Raw genomic sequence first — 18450 nt, 5'->3', positions numbered from 1 at the left:
AGGAACGAAGCAGAAGTGAAGAGGTAGAATGGACAGCAAGAGGTGGAAGAAACAATCAGTAAGTACAGGACAGAGAACAGCTAATTAAAGTTAGTGAACATTCTCTGAATGGTCAAAGGTCCCTGGGCTTTTGGCTCTTTCTGTTTCTGTGAGTTTGTCTCTGGCAAGGTCCTTTCTTTACTGCTCCCAGGCTTAGAGCAGTATACTTAGACTTATTTTATACCTATTTTTCATTCTTTTCCCCATCAAAATCCCCTCCCCTCTTTTTAAGATGGGGTCAAAGATCTCTCCCTCTCTTGTAGCTTTAAAACAGAGATGATCTGAATCGACTCGACAATATCTGTATAGAACAAGCACATGCAGTTCAGCCCTATTTGCAAGTGATCCAAGTTCTTATATTCTGACTTCAACCTTCCTAACTCTTTCTTAGGTAACACAGACTGGATTGTAGAAAAGTGAAGCAAGACACTGTTCTATAAAACAGCAGTTGAAAGTTGACAAGAGTACATAAAACATTGTACTTCATGCTGAATAACAGAGTTGTTAGGATTCAGGATGGGGACAGCTGCTCTATAGGCTCTGGTGCACACAGCCAGATGGAAACTTTCTAACCTTCACAGTAAACTGTACTTGTTCTAGCATTAACTGAATAGATTAGGCTTATATCAGAACAGAAGATACCTTTTCATTTTCAAAACACTCATTGTTTATATCCTTCAGCATAAATGGAGGTAAGTCAGTGTAAAGAGCAAGTCTGCCTACAAAGGCAAATCAAACCTGTGAAACTGAAGTGGTGTAATTTTTTATGGGGCTGTACGGATAAGGGCAAATAAACTAGATTGAAGTCACTTTCATCTGGTGCGAGATCTCCAATAGGAATAATTTATACTGGCATAGCAACTGCAATATAATTAAAAACAATTCCTGGAATTGGGCCAGCTCTGCCAGGTTGTTTCCTTCTGTGTGGAAATAACCTACCAATAGATACAGTTTTATACCGATACAGCTGTATTCACACTGGGGAAAGGTGGCTGAGACTTTAATTATATCAGTACAGATAAAGTAGAGAAATGTCTGATAGAAAACTGAGTGTCTCAGATATAGTCCATTTACCTATTGCAAGATAGCAACAATATTCCTAGCATAGGCAACACTTTAGAGTACTAATTCTTAACTTGAAAAATAATCCCTCCCGTGTCATTCCCAGAACACCACCAACCTTTGAAATGCTAATGGAATTACTAGAGACAAATCAGACTATGAATTTCTGCCAGATTCTGTAGGAGTTCATCTGAAAAAGTTTCCTCTGTGCCACTCAGGTGTCAATATTCTCTTCATACCTCCTTTTCTTTTAAAACAAACTTTTTTTTAAGCAATAATGTTGTGGTAATTTTGAATCTTTGTAAAAACACTGGTAAAAGTAAAGTGTGTGTCTTGGCTTGAAAAATACACATAAAAGCAATTATTACTTCTCTGCCAGACTACAGCTTTGGAAATTACCTGTAACTTGCCAATGACAATAACAGGCAAGTAGTTATCCAGCAAAATTCCTTTAGCTCAGCTGCACAATAGTACTTCCACACTACCTGCACTTTACTTGGTTGTTTGAAACAGCATCTGCCAATTCCAGCTGTGCTGTTAAAAAAACCCCAAAACCCAAACAAAAACCCAAACATTTTGCTTCTAAAGGAATAAAGTTTAGCTATTTATCCCAGTGTTCTTTAAAGGACAAAACAAATGAAAAAAAGTTTTAACTACTGTGTTGTCCCTGGGACACTAAGAATGGTAACTCCCAGACAACTGAGTTGAGACACCAGCATCACCTGATACAACAAGAATGCATTTTTCTCTTTACTTGTGACTTCTTTACAACAGCTTCCAAAACAGACTCAAGAGAAATGCATTGTTTTTGTCTCCCTATCTCTGCCTCCCCCTAAAATAAGATCTCTGCTCTCAGGAATCTTTGGATACACTGAAATATCTACAAGTGTAACTTACTTATCAAAGGTGAACTGCATGTGCCTCACTAAGAATATGAACTGCAGCAACCATAACCTAGCACATGTACTGATAGGTATATTAGTTATTAAAAAAATAGTAAAATATTGACTTTAAATAGCATGAATGTTCTCATCCAGGGATCAACCTGTGTTAAAAAATTAGATGCTTAAAAGTAGGGGGTTTTTGTTTGCTAGTTGATGAACCTCAGCAAGAAGAAAAAAGTTGAAAATAAAACTCAACATTACAATTCTTGTATAGCATGCTATCATAAATTAATGGGAAGGGCATACTTATATAGAAAATCTTGTTAAACAAACATGATGTCTCTATTTAGAAAAATTATCTCATTGCAAATAGTTAACAGAACACTTTAAAGACCTGCCAGTAAATGTAGTCCATATTATATGCAGAAATTATAATTTCTCAATACCCTGAAATTCTGTAAAAATAATTTAAAGTATTTTTAACTTACAGAAAGCATCTTGAAGGATGCAATATTTAATCTACTCCTTAAAAATTAACTTCACTGCTCTTTTTGACAGTATTCCATAATGTACACAATTACCGTTCCACAGCATGATAATGAAATTAATCTTCAAAGCACTACATAGGCTTCATCACCTCTTCTTGGTGACCATGTCAGGAATGAGATATTCTCTTTTGGAAGACCCTGAAACTCCCATAGCTGTATTGCAGATAAGGCAACAGATTCTCCTCCTTCAAAAATATAACCAACCAGTTCAATATGACAACAATAAAAGAGTGGGATCCAAGAGGAGAGCATTTAAGCTGGATGTTCATGACTAGGATAACAAATTTCTGGGCCGGCTCTCAAAAAAATGTCATGATGTTGGGACCCAAAATCAGTGTAGCATGTTGGGTGGTATCCAGTCCTGCCATTGTTGCTAAACCCTAAGGTAAGCTACACATCAGCTTCCACATGAGCCCTCTCTTAGACATTCTTGGAACACAAGTCCCAAGAACAAGTTAAGATACGTCCTTCTGAGCAGGCAGGAAGCTGTGTTCTAAAGAACACTGGAACAAAGATATTCCATAAAACTAATATATCAATGGGTTACCTACAGAGAGAGGTACATGCACAGCTGATGTGTTGCTCAGATACTTCTATTTTAAAGTGCTAACAAACTTATATACAGTGGCATGAACTGTCTCTTAAAACACGCCACTTCCCTAAGATTGAATGCGCTGTGTGCTACACTATTTTTTTTTAAATTATAGAGAACCTTTAATAACTGTTGCTCAGATTTTCAATAACTTTACAAATTCAAGAGGTACAGGAATTTGCCCCCAGTAGTTTAGTATATCTTGTGGCAAGAATTACAGGGATTACTCATTTCTATAGGGGAAAAAAACCCAAACCTTATACTCTTCACCACTTAGGAACACACAACTCATTACAAGCATGTGATTCTCCTCCTACTTACTGAAATGAATTCGGAAGCTACTGTAAAGCCACTTGTATTTTAATAGGTTTTTTTAAATCAATTGCTTGGAAGGAATTATTGCTTACTTTTTAAAGCAGATGATCTATTTCAGATGCAGCTGTTTCTCTTACATTCTATATTGCCTATAGAACTGAACATAGAAAACCCTAAATATATCTCATTGATGTTAACAGCCCATTGAAGTTAAATATCTTAAAAGGTAATATATGTATTTCTTTGATTTATTGTAATCTTTTATCTTAAAATACTCTCAATTTTTATTCTTGATCTCAAAATATGATCCTTTTATATTATCTTTCTGGTTTTGAAGGTGACAAGGAAGTAAGTCTATAGTTGAAATTGGTTAAGTCTTAAAAACAAATACCCAAATCTGTCATGTTTTCTCTTTGAAACACTACAACAGAAGAAAAAGTTTTTGTTTTTTAACAAGGAAAAGTTACTGCTCTTTTTAACAATTACAGAACTATTTTCCACTTTTTCCTCCCCATCCTCCCCAAAAAGCAGAGCAAAGAGGACCCTGGATGATGAACTAGGAGAAGCTACCAGAGATGGCCATTACAGCTCCTGCTGCCATTGCACACTGCTCCTCTCCAAGTTTCCTGCCCCCAGTACTGAGGCAGCAGCACCGCTGTACTTTCAAGACAAGAAATAAAGTACTGTAGCACCAGTTCTGGGGGACTTTAAGGCTCTGTTACCCACTATATACTGAGCTGTCACAACACAAACTGAGTTACCTTGTCCTTAGAGAAAGTGGGGACTAGCCAAAGAAGGAAACAAACCAAGTTAATCCCATGATCTGAATAGAGTCCTTATCACTTACTCTAACATGGAAGTTGTTAGTTCTAAATTATACATTCAATATGAGAAGACATCTCTGTCTTTGCAAAACAAAAACCACAGTAGTTGAACTAACTACACACAGGTTCACATTGGAAAATGGGATTAGAACTAGCCATTTGTGTTCTGTGTCAGTATAGAAGTCCTCTTTAGAAACAGTACTGCTGGAATGTTAGATAATTATATAAGGCTCAAACTGCAACTAACAAATCCTCTCACAAATATAGACATGTCTATTTTAAATTAAATGTTAAGTGGGAAATATTTATAGTTTAGGTTGCACACTTTGTTACTTAATTATCATAATTTTAAAAAGAAGACACCTTTAATTTCCTCCTCCAAAGAAGTTATTTACCTGATCTGTAGCCTGGGAGTTCCCAGTAGTCAGTTCTGAGATTCTCATCCCACTGAATGTCAAGGACCTAGCATTTGAAGGCTGGTATTTCAACATCAGTTATTGACAACTTAACTTTGACTCACCAAAGATAAACCAACCTTCATTCCCACTCAGGTCAGCTCATTGATTTCACAGAAAACACATTTAGAAAGCAGAGCTGAATGTTTTCAGAAATTCCACCCATGAGATAAAAACGGGAAAAAAAATCCCAGCCAGCAAAAAGGAACTGATATAAAATGTTTGAGACATCTTGATGCATGATGAATCAAGTACTTTTGTATATTTCTGTGCAAAGTAACAAATAACCAAAATTACTGTTAAATGCGTGCTGAAATTATATAATCTGAAATACCTTACCTTCTGATACTTCAGATACAGGACTCTGTTCTTCGACAAAAACCCAATTTTATCCTTTGCACCAGAGGTTGTGCTAGGAAAATAACAGTTCTGCTGAAAGAGTCTGAAAAAAAATACACTTACTGCTCTCAATATCCATATTATAGACACCATAAGCATTATTATGAATAATATGGACCTTGGTTTCTGTTTTACTCTTGTCCTACTTTGGGTTCAATGGAACTGTGTTCCATTAAAGTTCGACTTCATGTGCAGCCAGAATAGATTCTCACCAACAGGACCTAATAAGCTTAAGAATAAATATTGTCCTTCAATTACATTAAAAATAAATTGGGATACACCAAAGCTCTCAGTTTTTATGACTCTGTATCATTAAAAAAAAAATTGTATCTAGTGAACACTATTCATAGCATTCATACTGCAAATTAGGACCAGATAATTCTGGTTTGTGATGATTTTATTGACATGCATTTCAATTTTTAGAAGTACACTGAAGTAACAGCCTCCTTTTCACTACTGCCGTTCCTGTTTGGAGTACACAAACAATTCAAAAGCTATTTTAAACCAGTTTTGGACTTCTAATTATCCATTACATTATAAAGCATTTATTTAAAACATCGTCTTCATGATTCCTACAAGAATGAGTGGACTAAACTAAAGGCTTACACTTAAAAAAAAAGCTATGTGCTTTCTATGTCACCAAAGTTCTCAGCATCACTTCTCTACCAGGAAGGCACTGACAGGAAGTCAAACGTGCATGAAAACACACAGAACAGGAGCCTCTGCTTCCAGACCCAAAATATACCACAGTAATATACCTGAGAAATTTGAAATTAAAGTTTGCAGGATTTTTAGCATGACAAATGTTATTGTTAAGGCTTCTCGGATCATATATGCATCTAGAAAGATGCAAGAGATCCAGTAATTTAAGTAATAAATCTCATTTAACTAATTAAACTAGTAACTTAACTAACATAGTAGACAGATATCATTAAAAGATTCTTGATTTGTGCACCAGTGAAAAGGCTGAGAAACTGTACCTGATAAGAAGCATTTGGCTGTTGGGGCTTTTTTCCCAAATTATCATTTATTTGCCTGCTGGTTGAAACACAAAACCCATCACCAGTTAAAGAATCCCCACAGTTTGCAATGAGAACATAAGAAATTCAAGTTCCTGTTGAAATAGTCACAATTATTTTATTAATTTACTGCTAATACTTCTTATTGAATGTATATTGCATTGCATATAGCTACATTGCATATAGCTCCCTTACAGAATATTACTAGAAACCAACTTGTGCTGTGAAGTCATGATTAAGTTATTAAAATAATTGGATATCTTGAAAAGAAATAAACACTACATAGAGAAACCATTAGTCTAAAATTAAATCCTGGTCAGGTGTTACAATGCCAAGATTTAATAATGCACTTTAGAAAAAATAAAATTAAAATAAACTTTTAAAAATTCCAAGGCTGATTTTTTTAAAGTAGAACATTTTCCAAGTTGTGAAGACCCAACTGTGCCTTCTTTTTTACTGCCTCCGAATGACTTGAGACCTAATAACATTTTGATACAAAACAACAACTTAGGCTTAGCAAAATACTGAATTTATATAATAAACACATATTAAAAGTCTGAAAAACATGCAGCAAAAGGGAACGGTGTCATTAAGATCATAACCTCTATTGATAGCTCTATTGATAGCTACTCCAGAGATAATAAATGGCGCCAGAATTATTTTCCAGACTATTTCCCTGTACTCATCTCATATGTCTGCTCCTACATGTGCCTTTTAATTTCAACATACTTCATGTGTCAAATGACCAACACAAAGGCTCTGACAGGACACAGCATATATGCTAATGTAAATCAAATGCCAGCATACCAAACTCAAGTAAATATAATTAAGCAAAACGTACCTGGACTTGAAAAAGCACCCTTGAGCCGCATCAGTGCTAATTCCCAAATGAAGACTCTTCCTTGCAAATGAGTGAGCTTTCTTCAGATCATTATTCTGTGGCACAGGCTCCTCCAAATGGCAGAATGAATGTATTGCCATTATTGAAAATTTACAGATCATCTGAAGTAATTGAACTGAAAGCAAGAAATACAGCAACTTTATTTGGTCTAAACTTACTGAAAATACTTTACTTAGTTTTCAAGAACTTGTTACTTAACAATAACATTTAAAATACATAAAGGGTATATGTATATGCAGTGATTGATAAAGTATAAATTAATTCATTAAACCAGAGAGACAGTTCATCTAAGCAGAGATGCCCAGATAAGGAACTTCCATTTAATGCTACTGCAGAGCACCATTTCCATACATTTTAGGGATGTTTCTTATACATTATATATTTCTTCTCTTCAAAGAGGCTTTCACCTGGGTATCTATAATGATACATGTATTTTGCAGAATATTTTGCTTGTAATATAGAATTATCTTCAAGTAGTTGAAGTTATCCCTTCCAGCATGAAATATTTTCTAACTAAAACTACCAAATGTCATCTACCACCATCGTGCTAATACAGACAGCTTTAGAAGGCTGCCTTCAAGTTTCTCACAACTTCAAGTTTCTCTGATTTTACAGAATATATTCTGTACTACTTGGGATGCTTACTTGAGGGCAAGATGAGTCACAGATTCTAGAGGCATAATCTGATGAGCATCTATTCTGGTAAAATGCCAGTTCAAAGAGAGAGGACCCTCCTGCTGCTTGCTCTGATCCTTAGGCCATGATCCCATCTCCTGGTGGAGCCACCCACTAGACCAGAGTGAGGAAGTAGCTTGGGTTAGAAATTGCTGCTTGCCACAGACCACTCTCGAAGTCAGAATCAATTTTCTGATTCAAGTCACTGTATGATGGCACAAATCACTGTGCTAATACAACAGGAGGGAAAGTGAGGGAGCAAGACCACACAGCTAATTGCAGCTACAAGTGTCAGTACTTAAGAACTGCTGTTGTCACCTGAGTGTAAACTACAAGGTACATCACAGCTTTATCACTGAAAGCAGCATAGCATACTACGGGACTGCTTTAACTTTCAGTTCCACCCCTGCATCATAGGTCATCATCCCCACAATGGCATCAAAAATGACGACTTGTAGAGCCTCACCAAAACTGCGTGGGGTACAATTTCCTGCCAAAGGCCATACACTGCAAGTTTCAGGTGGGATGAACTAAACAGGGTGTGTGAATGTATCAGTATATAGGTTCATCCCTCTCTTGTCTACTAATAACAGAAGCAACTTAGTCATTCTTTAGACTGCTAAACACAGAAGAGATTAATGCAGTTAAACATGTCTGCTTAGGTTAGGCCTGGCCTTTTCTAACTTTCAAATCCACTCCCTGATTTGAAACTTTATCAAAAAGGAAAACCGAAAAGTCATTTAGAGTTTAATAAGAATTCAGAGATTTCAGAAATCCAAGTACTGGGCAGATAGATATAGAAGACCAACCCATAAACAGACCAAAGTGAAGCACAGACAGCAGTCTATGCCCTTGTTATTAGGGACCAAACACACAAGCAAAAGACACATGACAGGTACCCCAGCTGCAGTTGGTATTTTTTATTACCTGTAAGATACAACAGCTTTCTATGTAGTTGTATCTTGTGCTCACAGAACTACTAGACTATCCATGCAGAATTCAAAGCTACTTAAGTGGCATTAAAATAAGAGTCCTTGGTCTGCAAATTCCAGATCTGCTCTTTGTGTTCAGTTTAGAAGTACAGTATGTACAGCACTTGACAGCTTCCGGTCTCCTGGCACAGCATCTCATCCTAACGAGATGCATTCTTCTTAGAAGATCAGCCACTTCATCCTTTAGAACCACTAAAGGAATGAATAGCATCGAGTCCTGGTGACTTAGGAGTCTTTAGCACTTCATTCTAGCATTCAGTCTTTTGCCACTCTAATCCCATAATCAGATAACATCCAATCAACATTATTTGAAAAGAACAAAATGCCCACAATATCCTTGTGGTGAAGAGCAGCATAAAGAAGTAACTCCACTCCCTCCTAGCACCTCTTATTCCTTTTAATTGCTTTCTATACTCCCTAAAAGCCCAAGAGACCCGTCAGGTCCTTAACTCATTACTTGCAATGTTACCATACTCCTTGTATTTTTAAATAAAAGCACACAAACAAGTGTTTTCCTGAAATACGCTGTTACCAGTAAGACATGACAACAACTATAGCCTGTTACTGAGATTAATGCAACTATTGGGAGGCTTAAAATGCTACATAAAAACATTTCTAATTGCATGCAAGTGAAAGTGATTGGCCTTTTACAGGCAGCAGATAAGGGACTTCATCTCTTATCACCAACTTCTTGCTTAAAAGTAAGTAATTAACAATACGAAATGAGAACAGTTATAGAAGTATCAATGGGTACAAAGTTTATCCAGACACAGGAAGAAAATCCATAATCATATTGATTAATAATCTCCCTGCACATGAGAAGGATTATTGTTTATTAAACTCAACCAGCTGTGTCTCAACATCTACACATATTCAGATTCTACATAGCATATTCTAACAGCGGAAGGATTTGTTGGGGTGGTAGTGGGATTTTTTTTTTTAAATATAAGCATGCCCTCTCACATTCTGAGTCCTTGCCTTGAAAAGATATTAGCGCCTCAAGCCCTTCCTAGGCTGCTAATCTGCACTGATGCCTTTGTTACTGTAGTCTCAGTACTAATGGTACCTGAATTAGGCAGAGTAAATTTAAATCCATTCAGGCACCTCAATTGCACATAAAGCATCAAATTTTCAGCCATTCTCCTCTGGACTAATTCTTGAACAAGTCAACTGCATGCTAGGAAAGAATTCCTACACAAGGAATTCAAGCTGACATAACACTGTATACAAAGAATTTTAAGCAATACACAAAAAAAGGTATGGGTGTATTCCGCTTACTGTTTTAAATCTTAAACTTGGGTCAAATTTGCAACTCCATGCTACAACATGGTGCAATTAGGTAAAATAATGGCAGTGACTTACTAGAGTTAACTTACCCAACTAATGCATTTTTTTATAAAGGAAGTTATCTATTTGCATAATACAAGTGTGATCATCAAAAAATCATTCTAGTAGGAGCAGGTCTCAGAGGTCACCTAGTTCAATCTCTGCTCAAAGCAGCATTAATATGTGAATACTCATTAATGATACAAGTTGTACTCGCAACCTTGCAGCCCACTAATCGCATGTAATCCTTAATCAAATGCACTCAATTGCCTTTGATAGGATTACTTATCTGCAGAAGGGTTTGTGGGACCAGTCACTTGCCACACATTACTCCTAAGCATGGAACATTATAGCACTTCCGGCTGTACTCAGAACCAGTACCACGCCTGCATTTCACTTCAAGTGTCTTCTAATCAGGTACTGTTATGAGAGCAGCTGACCAAGGGGACCTGCTGTACAGGGGTAGATTTTGATGGATGACAAACAGATGGAGTGAAGTAGGGGGTGGTGAACCCCTAAGCAAGGTAGAAGCACAGGGCTGGGTCCTGGTTTCAGGTGGTTTGCAGGTTGATGAATGTGGGATAGATGTCCTGCTCTGAGAGATACCTATAAACCTAAAAAATACCTATAAAGAGAAATTAACATCACTGGCACCAACAGTCCTTTAGAGATCAAGATCAGGGACCAAACTTCACCAGAGTAAGTTTGGGAACCTCTGTTACAGTACTGCCATTTTGTTTTGTTCCTCCATCTTTGCTCTGATAAGGACCTCCATTTTGGATTTGTGCTTAAGTTTACACTTTTATTTCATGCATGAAATATGGTACAGCATTGCTAATTACAAAAAAAAAAATCCAAAAAAACAATTAAGAAACCCTCACTGAAACAATCCACAAGTAATAATACAAAAAGTTGAAATGTTTTATAAAAACATAGTAACCCAATGACACAAGCTGAATTACAAAATAAATTTGCCTTATATTAGTTCAGTAATATCCTCTGTTCTGAAGCATGAAATACAGTGACAGTTTATCTATGCTGTGTGACAATACATGAACTCTGCCAAACAAACTAAATAAAAAAAAGTTCATCTTCTAAATAATTATTTCATTTGAACATTTAATACCTGATGTTGTAAGTAACTTCAAATATTAATATTGTGGCACTACTGTAAACAATATAGGCACTGTTTAAGTGGTAACAACAGCAACAAGAAATAAATAGCAAAATGTGTAGAAAAAAAGAAATTTACTTTAGCAGCTTTGCTAACCTGGGTCTTAGGACCATTCAAAAGGCATTTTAAAACACTGAGTTCTGGGGTATTTTTAAATACACTGAAAACCTTTTAAATTCTACAGTTCCAGACATTATTTACATGCCTTCCCCAAGCATTCATTAGTAGTCACTGCTGTTTGCTAGGTTGCATGGAAGGCCTGTCCCCATTTGACCTCACTCACTTAAACTACAGGATACTCCAACAACATCCACAGAAGGAGTTAAATTTTCCACCAATGTTTAAGTGGCAGAAGTTAGGTCACAGGATGGTGCACCCATATCAACCACAAAGTCATGAAAGTAAGGGACGTGGTTCAAAGATGTAGGTAGGAAGAGACAACAATCAAGCCAGCAATTCTAAAGCAAAAAACAAGAGGTCGGCCAGATTCTCAAACTGACAGAGCATCTTCACCAGCAAATTCCTACCTTAGATATCTTTATTTTATACTTGTGTTAAGAAACTTCAGTATTTTTTCTGATTAATAAAGGTAATTGAGTCTACTAAATATTTAAGTTCCCTTTTAACAATAAACTATTGCTTTTGTGTTTTAGAAAGAAAAAATTTACTTTAGAATAGTTGTTTGCAACAAAACTAACTGCATTTCCATGTTTGCAACCTTTTTTACAGGAGTGGTGTTTGGCATACTAGTTGAGAAAGGAAGGGCAATACCTGACTACCAAGCAACAAGCCCCTGTCCTGGCACTCTGTCTGAGAGAAGAGAGAATAAATTGCAAGGAGATGCTCTGTGGTATGTTGCCAACACAGGTATGCCCACACATTGCTAGGTGCTGCTGCCACGTAAAAAGCAGATGACTGGTTTTGAGTTTTGGCCAAGGTGCAAAACTACTTTACTGAAAACTTTAACTAGGAAAAAAGCAACCAAAAAAAAAAATTGCATCAATTATACCATATTGTGTACAGAGAATGACATCAGCACACCTCAAAACTTCTGCATTAGCACACCACAGATTATAGAAAAATTACCAGTCTGCCTAGTTAATAACATTTCTGATACACAGAAAAAGCACTATCAGGCTGAAAAGGACAATTACAGCCATTCCCTTCTGTTCTAAAGGCAAAGGTAGAAATGGTGCTTTACATAGAACAAGTACTGAACACTACCATAGCTTTGGAACATATCTCTAATTTTAAAGTACAAAGAAAGGTTGAGAGACTGACAGGAAAGAGCACATACAATTAGATGCACTTAACAGCCAATGAGTTGCAACTCTTGAGAAGGAGAGAGGTGCTAAATTTACATCAGCAAAACAGAACTCAGCAATATTTGATTTCAACTGGAAGGTGAACTATTGATATTTTAGGCTAGAGGGGAAAAAAGGTAATCACTTTTTGTTACCACCATGATCCCACTCATCCACTCCCTAAACCCCTTGTCAATCCAGGGTCCAAGAATTACAGAAAAAACGCTCTAAAAACAGTTTGGAGATTTAAAAAAATAATTTCTTTTAGAAAGAGTAGTGGTCTCCCGGCCCAAAATGTCTCCTATTTGAGGGTGAAGAGCTACATGCATTCTTACAGCAACTAGCATAACAAAATCATGTGGTGATTCAGCACCAGAAGCAAATAAAAGCTGTCACATAAAAATATCTGTGTCCTACACTTTAATAAAGACAAATTATTTTCTTTCATTAGCCCTACCTAAGGAATGAATTCATACACAAATAAATTTTTCAGACGTTAAAAAACCAAACAAAACCACCACAAGATAACTCAAACAAGAAAGATTTTGCAAGGGCTTTAAGCTCACACAGAATTAGTCCCACCAACTTTAACAAACTCTCTAGACTCAAGCAACTCTGTGAAAAATTAGGGAAGTATGCAATATTCTGGCAATTCCAGAAAGAGGAGACAGGACAAGTATTTGAAACTCTTCAGAATAAGCATCAGTCTTTGAATTTATGCAGCACTTACTGGAAAGAGATGCCAGAAGCTGGAGCTTCTGTTCACACACAGTGTAAAGTGGCTATAACAATACCAGCGTCCTTACACAGCACGTTTAATCAAATGGGACTGCAGAAAGCAAAAACCTCCAAGACTAAATAAGAAAAGAACCACAAGATAATGGTGATAAAATGTAGCTCAAGTGCTTCAAGTACTAGAGGGTACTTGAAATCTTTAATGGACAGGTAATGCTACATCAGCATAAGTTTAAATAGTAAGTAAGAATGGATAATCTGTCACTTTCAAATTTCACAAAATGGATCATTGTTCTTTTTCCTTTGTCAGTACCAATTGACATCTTACAAACTTAGGATCAGTCTATTTGAAAAGACTTCTTCCTTCTGAAAGTACCAGAATACACGAAAAATATCTTCAAGAACATTATGGAGTGTAAAAAGAACAGGCCAGTTTCTTGGACAGTGAGTGTGTTACTCAATATTCTTTGCTCTGCTAACAGAGGAACCAGGTTCTGCAGCCAAGTAATTTAGATTTTTTTTTCTCAAGATTCACAAGGGTTCAACTTTAACTAATATGTCTAATTACCACTACTTTTTTCAAGAAGACAAAACAGCCTTTAAAGTTACTTTGAAAATAGAATGAAACAACTAAGATTCTTTTTAAAAGTGTCATTATATCAACTATTGTTTACTTGCATAGATATAATTTAGTATTAATTTCCCTTTTATAAACACACACAAAAGAGTGATAGCACCTTTGACACCATCACAGTTTTCCTAAATTCCTGTATAATACTGTCTTTAGCAACTACTGCTGAAAATCACTATTCTCAAAATGAATGAAACTTTACTCATAATACATCTTGGAATTCTGCTATAAGTCAATCAGTTAAACCTAAAACCACTTTAGAAATTCCAGACTTCCATGCAGAGGAAGAGAAAAACAGTATAAAGGCCAAACAAAAAGGAGAGTCAAATATAACCTGCCTTAAAAGAGCAATTAATGCATGAAACCAGAAACCAGCGTATCATATCTGGGCAAGTGTTAACTATTTGTTCATTTAATTTCAAAACACTTGGCCTGCTGTAATCCTTCTTACTTTGTAAGTCTTCTAACCAATGCAACTCCAAACTCCCACATCAGTTTTTCAAGTCCTGAACATCAAGCTAGCCAATATCTTTGTCACTACAGAGACATGAATTTTGTTTGATTGTTGCTATATTACTTCATGTTGAGTCCTATCCAAATCCCTCCATCAACATTAAGCTGTATTTTCTATTTTTGCTGATTTTCACAAGAGTAGCAATAGAACATCACAATGCCACAGAAACATAACCTAACTACTGGAAGATTCCTAAGGACACAAATGCACAACATAACCACCATGATCATATCAGATAGCAATCAGCTTTCCACGGGTTTCAGAAACAACATTTCATCACTAGTATTTTCCCACTAGAAAGATTCCTGAAAATAATTCATCTCTGGAAACACATGAGATACTAAGTTAATTCTTGGCTGTTGTTCCCTACTAGAATGGGATCAGAAGCCTACAGGCTGTACGAAATTGAGGTAAAATAAGAATAGTATGAAAAATAAGAAATTATTTTGAAGGCCAGCTGCAATTCCCAAATGGAAATCTTTGCAGTGATTTCTGAAAGCACTGCATCAGGTGTCAAGTGTTCAGCTTCTTTCTTTCTACACAGCAAAAAACACACTCCTGTTAAGGATGACAAAATAAGAGGCACTCTCATAAGATCCAAGAAGAAAAAAGAAATCTACCTTTACCTCAGAGCAATATATAGATTTCTCCTGCTCTGTCAAGGCTATAGGCACCATAGTAGGGAAAAAATGTAGCACTTCTTTTTTTTCCTGTACTTTTGAAAATGAGTCATAAAAATGTAAGAGGTTTTTACTCCAGAAAAAATAAAGGGTTTAAACAGGCAGCAGCTGACAAAAAAAACCCCTGGTCTCTTATTTTAGAATCTCTCTCAGAAAAGATCTTACTCCCTTTGGTTAAAGTACTGCAATGCAATAGCAAAAGGATATTACGTGTATATATCACAATCAGTAATGTTACTAACTTGTGGGCTTAAAAATAGCTGAGGAATGCAAGATAGTTTACAATCACAGTCACCTGGACTTCATATACAAAAAAAATTATCTGACACAATGGCTTTCTTGTGGTCTGTACTTGAAAAACAGAACATAATTAATACATTTAAGCAATTAAACAGAGAAAAACAGGTACATATATAATTAGTTACTTTATTATTCTTACATTAAAATTTAAACTTGCAAAGTGCCATTTTTGAAATGTTCTTATGTTAGGTTTTTGAAAAAGGAGGAAAGTCAAACAGAAGCAAAATCCAAGAAACAAAACCTTTAAAGCAAAAGTTTTCAGCTGGTACCTCCCACTCCATTCTCAGTTTCTCAGAGATCATCATGCAGCAACAACATGGGTAGAACCGAGCAGCCAGCGGGTGTGTAATTTGCATGTGAAAATATTTTTAGACGACACACATGAATAGCATATGCTCTCAGCCCAAGTACAATTTTCTAAATAAATGCCCTGAATATTGTTTTCCCAACACTCTTAACTATGTTCCAGATAATGGTTTCTTGTACAGATTTGTTACTCTTCAAAAGCACCAGATATATGTATATACATACATACATACATATATATATATATATACATATACACATGGAGATATATATTTATATCAAGCCTTAAACAACACACATTTCAAGAGTTCATCTTGGGGTTTGGGGGGAGACTCTGAATCTTCACTGTGTCCGTGTAATCACAAAGTTGGCAAACAATGCTTGAACAGAGTACAACAAGAGGATGATTCCCTGATTCAGGAAGTTAAATCAGACATGGAGGTTCATTCAGTTGCCTGAACCAAAGGAGCTTCAAAATTTGTATCTTAAAATCCTCCTAATTCTTTCTATGTTGTGAAAAAAGTTTCAAAAGGCAGATAGAAATTGATAAAACAAGAAATAAGCCGTGTGCTCATGCACTGTTAGTTAAATCAAAACCAAATCTAGTCAAATTAACACAACATGCAAGACAAAACTCCATTTGAGCAAACAGCAGTCTAACTAGATCCCAAAGTCATTACCAGTCCACATCTGGAACACTCAAATCAATTCCTCGTGACTGCAGAGTTGGCATCACATAGTAATTATTACTATAGGACTCATTTGTTCAGGACAAATGAAGTTTCTATGGTAAAATGAGATGAAAAACATCAGTTTCTTTTCTTCGCCAACACACAAATTCTGTTCCTTAAGCATATGGAAAAACTCAGTTTCTGGATTCTGTCTGTGGCAGGAGCTTTCCTTTAATCAACTAGAATGTCAGGGAGGAAAAAAGATAAAGGACACCAGTAAATCCTACTGTGGTACCCAGGGGTATATAAAAAACACCTGAAATAATGGAGTACTTTGAGTTGGAAGGGACCTTTAAAGCTCATCTAGTCCCACCTCACGCAATGAGCATGGACATCTACAAGACCAGAGTGCTCAGAGTCCTGGCCAAAATGACCTTGAATGTTTCCACGGAGGAGGCATCTATCACCTCTCTGGCAACCTGACAGTTTTTCACCACCCTCATTGTAAAGTATTTCTTCCTAGACCCTGCTAAAATGCCTGATCCCAAATATAAGTTAATTTACCAAAAAAGTTGGGAGGTGAAAGGGAGGAGACAAAGCAGAGAATGGAGGCATTAGGCAGTTTAAAAAGTCTTAACAGTATTGAGTAATGAATTCTAATTTACCAGAGAACTGGGATCTAGTACTAGAGCCTTTTCAAAATCAGCCCCTGCTAACAAGCAGCAAAAACATCTATTTAATCCTTCCAGAGCACAAACACACACAAGTAAACGCCTTTTGCCACATTGTCTCTTAGGCTGTACACACTTGAAACAAAAGTTTGTGGAAGGCCAAAACAAAACGGCAGACTCTAGTCACCCCTGGGAAAAGGTAAAACTTACACTAAAATCAAAGCACTAATGAAGCAAACCCCAACATCAATCTGAAAAATAAGCACTCGTGACATAATTCTTCACAAATTTCATTGCAGTATTTCTCCAGTCAGGCATAAAACTTCCTCCAAATAGAACAAAATACTCTCAAACATTAATTCAACCTTGACAACATTGCTGCACAAATTAAAGGAATAACTACAGCAAAAAATTAGATTACGGATGTTACCACGGACCCGTTATAGTAATACATCATTTCGCAATGCAAATCATACAGTGCTAAGCGCTTTTTAAAAACGCAACCGGGAGTAGCGTGTCAGGAAAGCAGAGGCAGGCAGGAGGAGAGAAGGATTTTCTGCGCTATCACTGGAACAATCTCCTGACTCGCTGGCTCCTGCAGCCGCGGGGAGCAGGAGGCTGGGGCCGCACTGACAGCTCTCCTGACGCAAGAGAAGCGGAGCACTGACCTAAATGCCGCAGCTGCTGAGCTCCTTGCAGCTCGGCCCGAGGAAAAGGGGCCAGCATGGATTCAAGTGCCAGCCACCAACACTCCTGCAGCCCGAGGCTGCTGCTGCACAGACGCTCGCCGAGACCCCCACATCACCTCGACCTCTTGAGCCTGAAACTTCCAAAAACGACTGCGAGGCGAGCTCTAGGCTGAGATTTAGAGCAGAGATTTTCAACAGGGAGCTGCGCATCCCCGCAGCGCTTCGGCGGCGGCGGCAGCACCAGCAGCAAAACTGGCTGCCCCAGGGTCTCGGGCAGAGTCACACACGGAGGCACCGAGCCCCGGACAAGGTTAAACCCCACCCTGGGCGCCACTTTAGGCAGGCACTCAATGGCCCGCAGGTTAATCATCAACTCCCTGCCCCTAGCACCGTGCCGAGCAGCGCCGCGCCCCTCCCGCCACCGGGGCGAGCGCCGCGGGGCCGCCACCTCCCGGGCCTCGGCTGGGGGGAGCAGGAGCGGGCCCCGCCCTGCCCGGGGAGGCGCCGCAGGACCGGCCCTCGCCGCCGTGCCCTCCCACCGCGCCGCGTGAGTGACGGAGCGGGGCGGAAGGACGCGGAGGAGAGGGGGAGGGAGCGAGAAATACCTCGGGCGCTGCTAGCCCCGCTCGGCGCAGCCCAGGGCCCGCCCGGCAGTGGCTCCGCCTGCGCTGGCTGCAGGGAGCGGAGTGGGCCGGGCCCGCATGGAGGCGGGAGCGCGCCGGAAGCTGCGCAACGGCAGCGACC

General features: G+C 37.9%; 1 long non-coding RNA gene across 2 annotated transcripts in view; it reads right to left on the bottom strand.

Moving 5' to 3' along the window:
• LOC115909416 overlaps positions 1-18418 on the bottom strand; it is a 32754-nt gene extending 14336 nt beyond the window's left edge. Inside the window, exons 1-4 of one of the 2 annotated variants that reach the window (XR_004061146.1) lie at positions 18312-18418; positions 6979-7153; positions 6099-6232; positions 5059-5161 (exon numbers count right to left, since the gene is read on the bottom strand). This is a non-coding gene — a long non-coding RNA (uncharacterized LOC115909416). Of the gene's footprint in view, positions 1-5058; positions 5162-6098; positions 6233-6978; positions 7154-7683; positions 7893-18311 lie in introns of those variants that run through there. The other variant, XR_004061145.1, reaches the window with a different exon arrangement.
• Positions 18419-18450: the final 32 nt, after the last annotated feature.

The sequence above is a fragment of the Camarhynchus parvulus genome, chromosome 1 (assembly GCF_901933205.1).
Source record: "Camarhynchus parvulus chromosome 1, STF_HiC, whole genome shotgun sequence".
In the NCBI taxonomy this organism is placed as follows: Eukaryota; Metazoa; Chordata; class Aves; order Passeriformes; family Thraupidae; genus Camarhynchus; species Camarhynchus parvulus.
This window is presented reverse-complemented; position numbering and strand designations above follow the sequence as displayed.